This window comes from Petaurus breviceps, unplaced genomic scaffold (genome assembly GCF_028583685.1).
Source record: "Petaurus breviceps papuanus isolate PSGF00001 unplaced genomic scaffold, PetGlider_PUasm1.0 90919, whole genome shotgun sequence".
In the NCBI taxonomy this organism is placed as follows: Eukaryota; Metazoa; Chordata; class Mammalia; order Diprotodontia; family Petauridae; genus Petaurus; species Petaurus breviceps.
In genome coordinates, this window is record NW_027187378.1 from 27,331,341 (window position 1) to 27,339,753 (window position 8,413).

At 37.9% G+C, this 8,413-nt stretch overlaps 1 pseudogene; it reads left to right on the top strand.

Moving 5' to 3' along the window:
- The window catches only part of LOC138152189 (ATP-dependent RNA helicase DDX18 pseudogene), a 96,149-nt pseudogene extending 89,345 nt beyond the window's left edge, over positions 1 to 6,804 (top strand).
- Positions 6,805 to 8,413: the final 1,609 nt, after the last annotated feature.

An 8,413-nucleotide genomic window follows, 5' to 3' on the forward strand; every position in this document is an offset into this window, starting at 1 on the left:
TCTTTCTTTCTTTCTTTCTTTCTTTCTTTCTTTCTTTCTTTCTTTCTCCCTGTTCTTGCCCTCTCCCTCTCCTTTTTTTCTCTTTCCTCATATTTTCTGGAAATGGGATGGGGAAAAGACTTATCTGTTTATCACATGCTTTGTTTATTTTAGCTAATGTATCCAGAGTGAAATATAACAGCTGTGTGGTCCTAGTGTGGTGCTGGTACTGATGGAAAATTAAAAGGCCTAGAAGTCACCTTGCATATCCTTTACAGAAAGACAGAGGGAAGACTTGCACAGACAAAAAAATGGGAATGAGTTCAGACTTTTTGAGGGCGCACTCACATTCATGAGAACACAGATGCTCATCTCCTTTGCTTGCTTGATCTCTAGCTTCAGGTGAGAAGAAGAGTGAGGACTCCCTCTGGCCAAGATCTTTCTGTCTCCTGCTGTAAATGTCTTCCAATGGAAGGTTACTAGAACCCGATGGCATAACTTGCATGTGTGCCAACAAAAGGCAACTTCCACCTCCTGCTGCCAGCTTGATTTCTCTGATATGTAGAACTTCTGGTGCAAAGAAGAGCAAGCTTCTCTTTGACTCAAGACCTTCCATCTCCACTGTACTTGTACCTTGAGATAAGAGGAAAAGGAAAGTCAATGGGTAATGGGACTTCCATCTCCAGCTGTACCATTTTCTGCCTAATTTCCAACTTCTGAGAAAAGAGGAGTAGTGAAATGGGACCTCTCTTTTGTCTGATTGGGTACCTTCTAGCTTATGCTGCACTTATATCCAGACTGATTTTCGGTTTCCTCTGGGAAGAGGTATGGTGCCTTATACTCAATAATGAACTCAATGATGAACATTCTCACACCTGCTCATACTCCACACATTCCAGTAATTCAGAACCCCCATAGGTCACCATCACAACCACATTTCCCACCCCCCACCAACTGATTCTTATTTCTATTCCCTTCAACTGTTCCACTCCAAAGTTCCAACTAAATGCTCTCCACTCCTTTCACTGTGCCCTCTGGAATGCCTGTTCCATAGGCAAAAAACTCCCCTTCATCCTGCAGAGGATTGTTGCTATTTTTTGAGAGCAATTCCTTAAACATTTACTGGCACATCCTTGGATAGCTCCTTATTTAAGGTAATTATTCTTGCTAACTAGATGCTAAGTTTGGTTGTTTCTTTGCTGCTGAGGGGCTGTATTATCAGCACTCTCTGAATTTCTACATATTGAACCAATGCCCCAGTCACCCTGCCCTTATTACACCTCTGTTGTGTACATGTCAATGTGATGGTATGTTTTTCCAGATTCAGACAGTAACAAGTGGAGGCAAATATTTTAATGTAGCCAGTTTTTTTTCCTTTCTTGACAGATTGTTAGCCTTAGTCAGTTCAAGTCTGTAATCCATTTTGAGAACTAGGAGGAATGGAGATATAATTTTTTTTTAAATTAGGAGCCACAATTTAATTTCTCACATTAAGAAGAATGCTCCATCTCTCAATTTGTACCCACTCAGATCCAGGTCCAGATATTTGAAGCTTGTAGCATCAGAGAGGAAGAGGAAATATTTAAAGAAGTTTGCTAGGAATCACTGATTACTAATCAATACCTGCAAAGTACTTAGAAACTCTAAAGAAACAGTCTGCTAGGATGAGAGAGCACTGGGATGGGGGAATGGTTGACTGCTTTAGGATCAAAGCTTCCTGATTGCATCTGTGTGAACATGAAGCAGTAGCAGAGAATCTAGTCTGAGAGTTTTGCTGCTGTTGTGAATCTTGAGGTTCAGGCTTCCCTTTGACATTCAGCCTTGTGAAGTGGTGCTACAGTTGTTAATCTGTCCATTTTACATGTGAGGAAATTGTGTCATACTGTCACGTAAACAAGGCTAGATGAAATTAAGTCCCATGTAAAACTGGAAATGTAGCCAATCTATACCTGCTATAACACAGTTTCAGTTCAATAATAATAACAATAACCAATTTTAAATGATGATAATAAAATTAGTGTGTCACTTTCCATACATTATGTCATTTGAGACCCACAATAGCCTTCAAGGTAGGTGCTATAGTTGTTACTCTATTTGATAGGAAAAAACTCAGGTTCACAGAAGTTCACTGACTTGTTCAAGGTCATAAAATCACAGCAGAGGTGAGATTTGAGCCCAGGTCCCTGACTCCAGCTCCAGGATTCTGTTCACTGTGTCACACTGTGTGCTATGGTGATGGTGTTCTGATGGGTGATGATTAATGCAACTAGAAACTCTGAACCAGGAGATTTGGTTTGGGTCAGTGAAATTGGTACCATTTTAATCTCAGAGATCTGCGTAAATATAGCTTTAGTGATCTTGGGAATAAGATGTCTTAATAATCCCATCTTGGAAGTTGGCATATATCTATGCCTAGATCCAAAGCTAGTCAGGAGAAAAACAGTTATGTAGGTGAAGCAATTTAAAATAGAACTTAAGAGTCTTAGAACTACAAAGAATGAGGGCGGCTAGGTGGCACAGTGAATGGAGCACCGGCCCTGGAGTCAGGAGGACCTGAGTTCAAATACGGCCTCAGACACTTAACACAAAAACTAGCCGTGTGACCTTGGGCAAATCACTTAACCCCAATTACCCTCCAAAAAAAAAAAGCAAAAAAAACCTACAAAGGACCATAGAAGTCAATGAGTTCATATCTCACTTGACAGAGGACACTATTATTAGGAAGAAAGTATGAACAGGGCTGGCAGAGTTAGGTAGATGTCTTAAGTCTAGGAAGGCAAGAGACAATCCAAAGAAGTCAGCAGAAGAGGGAAGAAACGACCTGGTCCAGTATTCTATCTTATAATGGTGAGTCCAGATTGATGCAGATTAAGCAACAGAGTGGTAGACACTGTGCATATATTTCTGTAGTTTCCAAAAAGTTATCATATGCCAGATACCCAGAAAAACAAGATCAGGTGACTAAAATGACCAGAAGCTCTCTATCCTTTACAGACTCCATTCTCTTCTGGGTTTGGGTCTTGAGCTTCCTTGCCATTATGAAAGCTCTTTATGGTGGAGGGGAGGGGAAGATGATTATTTTTTCCTTATCCTTTTAGCCTTCATTCTTCTCATTTTTCCTGACTTCAAATGTGATATGAGGGATGGGATCTGTGACCCTTCTGGAGCTGGTCCTGTTACTGCCTTCTTGGGCTATTGAGTATTATGCTGTTATTTCAGGATCTCAGGTACAGAATGGGGACCTGCAAGTTTTCCGTGCTCCCAAACTGGTCTGATCCAGGGTAAAGTTTTATTGTGGCCCCTCCTGGAATGAGCTCAGCTAGTTCCTGACCTGGGTTTGGGCCCAAACAGGAGTAGATGCTACTGGACTCTGCCCCTATCAGTGAGCTGAAAAATTGTTGGTTCAGAGGGGCAGAACTACAGGCTCCCCTTTGTTCTGCCCTGATTATTCCTCTGCAGATAGGGTTAGATGCTAGAAATGAGACTCTGAGCCTCGTGGGGTCAGAGCTGTGTTAATGTTGCTCCTGGCTTCTTGATTTCCTCCTTTCTCAGTACAGTGCATAGGGACTCCTGACCTAGGAACATCACCCATACATTATTATACTTCATTCAGGTCTTCTTCCCAGTTTGACCTGGAGCTGTGACCCAGAACTGGGTAGTTGGTGAAAAAGTTGCCAGTTGGCACCTGACCCTGTAATGGTGTCCTATTACTTTTCTGGTGGACCCCCTGTATGTTACTAGACTTCCTCTTGCCCTGGTGTATGGCTTCCCCTTGGGTGCTAGAGTGCTCTGCTCAAGGTGTGCTCCTGGCTGGATACCCTCCCCAGTGTCCACAGACCTCCCTGAGTGTCTCCCTCTGCCAAGCTGGGATGAACAAATGACTCACTATGACTTTTTCTGAATTTCCCTATTTGGATTCTGGTGCATTTTCTAGATCTGTTTAGAGGAGTTTTGTGCTTCTTATCATGCCATTATCCTGGCTCCACCTCATTTATATCATATCTATCGATTATGCCATTAATACGTAGGTCATAGTTTTAGTAAATAACTTTTTTTTTATTAGAAAAGGCAATGTGTTGAAAGAATGCTTCTTCAAAATTAATATAGGATTATAGGATCATAGATTTAGATTTGGAATGGAACTTTTGGCTCATCTAATCCAAGTTCTTTATTTTACTCATGGATAGATAGATTATAGTTTGACCAAAGTCATATACAGATAGTAAGTAGAAGAGTTAATGTTTCTCCTGGAATCCTTATTAGGAATTCTAGATAACCCAGCAGCAATTATAGACACTATAGCCTTTTAGAACATTATTTCTCTTGCAATAATGACTCATGGTAAATCTTACATTTTCAGCCATTTTTAAAACACCAGTTTCCTGATTGGCAATTTTCATTTTTAACCTCACTCATGGAATAATTTTAGACAGAGTAGTTTACTTTTCTATACTGTGACTATATACATATGCATTATACATCATATGTGTATACATTATACATACATATGTCTGTGTATATACACAGCTAGGTAACTCAGTAGAGTGCTAGGCCTGGAGTCAGGAAGAATTGAGTTCAAAGTTCTTTAACCTCTGTTTGCCTTAATCCACTGGAGAAGGAAATGGCAAACCACTCTAGTTTCTTTGCCAAAAAAACCCCATGGTCAGTACTATGCTATGGCAGTCTATGCTTCATGGGGACATGCAGAATTGGACACTACCGAATGATGGAACAACAAAATATATACACATATGTATGAATGTATATGTTTATGTATAAATATGTATGTGTGTATGTATGTATAATGTGTGTGATGTGAGTAATTTTTATTATACTGGCTTGATATGCCAATGAGCAATTAATATTTCTCCATTTGTATTAATATTTCTCCACCTAACTTTATTTGTATGAAAAGTATTTTGTAATTATGTTCATATGGTTTTGGGGTTTGTCTTGGCAGGTAGATTCCCAAATATTTTATATTGTCTACGGTTATTTTAAACAGAATTTCTCTTTCTATCTCTTGCTGTTGGACTTTGTTGGTAGTATATAAAAATGCAGATTATGTACGTGAGTTTATTTTATATCCTGGGACTTTGCTCAAGTTGTTAATTATTTCAACTAGTTTTTTAGTTAATTCTCTAGGATTCTCTAAGTATACCATCATATAATCTGCAAAGAGTGATAGTTTTGTTTCTTTGTTGCCTATTCTAATTCTGTCAATGTCTTTTTCTTCTCTCATTGCTATAGCTAACATTTCTAGATTGAATAACAGTGGTGATAATGGACATCCTTATTTCACCTCTGATATTACTGGGAATGCTTCTAGTTTATCCCCATTATAGATAGTTATTGCTGATGGTTTTAGATATATGCTATTTATCATTTTAAGGAAAGCTCCATTTATTCCTATGCTCTCTAGTTTTTTTAAAAAAATAAGAATAGGTGTTATATTTTGTCAAAAACTTTTTTATGCATCTATTGAGATAATCATATGATTTCTGTTGGTTTTGTTATTGATAAGGTCAATTATACTGATAGTTTTCTTAATACTGTAATAGTCCTACAATCCTGGTATGACCCACTTGGTCGTAGTATATGATCTTTGTGACATATTGTTATAACCTCCTTGCTGGCATTTTATTTCTTTCCCTGTTTTTGCTCTTCCTGGTTTAGGAATAAGTGCCATAATTATGTTGTAAAAGGAATTTGATAAAACTCTTTCACCTATTTTTCCAAAGAGTATTGGAATGAATTGTTCCTTAGATGTTTGGTAGAATTCACTTGTGAATCCATCTGGCCCTGGGGATTTTTGTTTAAAAACCTTCAGCATCTTGCTGTTGATAAGGCTGATTGAATTCTTGAGGTCAGGTTTGAAGAAGAAATGAAGCAGATCATCAAACTTCTGCCAAAACGCAGAGACAATGCTCTTTTCTGCCACACAAACACATAAGCTAAGAGATCTGGCAAAGATTTCCCTTAAAAAGGAACCATTGTATGTTGTTGTTGATGGTGATAAAGATACAGCAACAGTTGATGGTCTTGAACAGGGATGTGTTGTTTGTCCATCTAAGAAAAGGCTGCTTCTACTCTTTACTTTAAGAAAAACTGGAAGAAGCTGATGCTATTACTTTCTTTATATATGTCAGTGAAGAGTTTCTGAACTACATTGACTTACCTGTCATGGCAAACAAAAGCAAAATAAGTTGACAATTACATTCTTTCAGTTCTGAAATGCAGATTCTGGAATTGTGCTGTGTACAGATGCAGCTGCCAGAGGGTAAGATATCCCGGAAGTAGATTGGATTGTCCAGTATGACTTTCCAGATGATCCTAAGGAATATATTCATCTTCTAGGTATAACAGCCAGAGGCATAAATAGAAGAGGTGATGCTCTGCTTATTTTATGACCAGAAGAGTTGGGTTTTCTTCGTTACCTCAAGCAAGCCAAGGTACCATTAAATGAATTTGAATTTTCTTGGTCAAAAATTTCTGACAGTCCATTTCAGTTGGAAAAACTGAGAACTATTTCTTTCATAAATAGGCACAGGAAGCATTTAAATGCTATGTTTGAGCATATGATTCCCATTCTCTGAAGCAAATCTACAATATTAACAACTTAGATTTACCTCAAGTTGCTTTATCATTTGGTTTCAAAGTACCTCGGTTTGTTGACCTAAATCTGAATAGCAGCCAGGGGAAAAGGTCGCAAAAAAGAGGTGGTAGTCATGGTTTTGGTTACCAGAAGCCCAACAATGTCCACAGTCCAAAATATTCAAATGCATCAGCAAGAAGAAATTTGATGGCAGGCAGTTTTCTCACTGAGGCAGTAGCTTTTGTAATCTTCAATAATTTTGTCCTCAGATAAAGACTTGTGTTCATTTCACTAACCATAGAATATTTACAATCTTCAGGATTTGGATTATGATTTGATTTACCAAATTTAAGTGCACTGGCTTCAACCAATTTTTCTTAATAAAAAGAAGTGAGATTAAAAATATATTCATCCATTTTATTTAGATTGTCAGATTTACTGGCATATAATTAGACAAAATAACTCTAATTATTGCTTTAATTTTCTCTTCATTGGTTGTGAATTCATCCTTTTCATTTTTGATACTGGTAATTTGTTTTTTTCTTTTTAAAATTCCAATTAACCAATAGTTTATCTATTTTATTTTTTCATAAAATCAGATCCAAGTGTTATTTATTAGTTCAATGATTTTCTTACTTTCAATTTTATTAATCTCTCCTTTGATTTTCAGGATTTCCAATTTGGTAATTGCTTACTTGGTAAGAGGATTCCATACATAACTTATGGGTATTTTGGGGCAATGGACACTGTGTTGATAAAGATTTGCTAAAAAGAAAAGCATTTTGGAAAAAGTCAGTTTCATTTAAATGCAAAATTCCAGACCATTATTCTTTCTAAAATAAAAGTGTAGAAACTGAAGCCCAAAGCCAAAATTAGACTAATAAGAAAAGAACATGAAATCACCAGTAGAAATAAAAGGAACCCATCTAATTTTGAAGCCTCAAATATACAAAGGATAAAATAGGCAAACAGGGTATTAGACAAAAAGCAAGTTGAGTATTTACAAGATGTTCAATATTTAGTTGAAGACATATTGCACTCTGAGGGGAAATGCTATAGTGGACAAATCTTATCTTGGCCTCTAAAATGCCTTTAAAAATGATTTTCTTGATATATCTACTATGACCCATGTGTTGGCATACCCTTAATAATAACCCAGGGATTATTTCCACTAAGAAAACTGATTTGAAGTAGGAGCTAGAAGAGAGAGAAGGGAAGCTCCCTGGGCTTAAATAGAAAAGAAAGATTACAAATAATAAAACTGTGGTATGAAGAACTTGAACAAATCAGGTAATAGCATAAATTTATTGTGTGAAGTTGCAGACATGGATGCTGCATATTTTGTCATTTTTCAGTTGTTTCAGTCATACTTGACTCTGTGACCCCATTTGGGGTTTTCTTGGCAGAGACACTGGAATGGTTTGCCATTTCCTTCTCCAGCTTATTTTTAGAGATGAGGAAACTGAGGCGGACAGAGTTAAATGACTTGCCCAGGGTCAGGGTCACACAGCTAGTAAGTGTCTGAGGTTGGATTTTGAATGGGAGAGGTGAAACTTCTCAGCCCATAAGTTTTCTAGTGGGAGCAAGCCAGAGTTTTAGATTCCCCTTTCCTTCTTCTTTCCTACTGCCACATCAGCGTTAGGCCTCTTCAGGAGTCTTTTGACCCCTAGGTTTTCGATCTCCACCCTTGCTTGTGACCTTTTCCCCTCCCTTGCTTTAGCATTTGCCAAATAAGGACACGAACAATACCCTGGTTCCCTGCCGGCCTCCCAGCCAATAGGGGATAGTGGCATACTTCTTTGTTATTTGCCACTGGGGAAGATTTTGCCCTGAGACTGT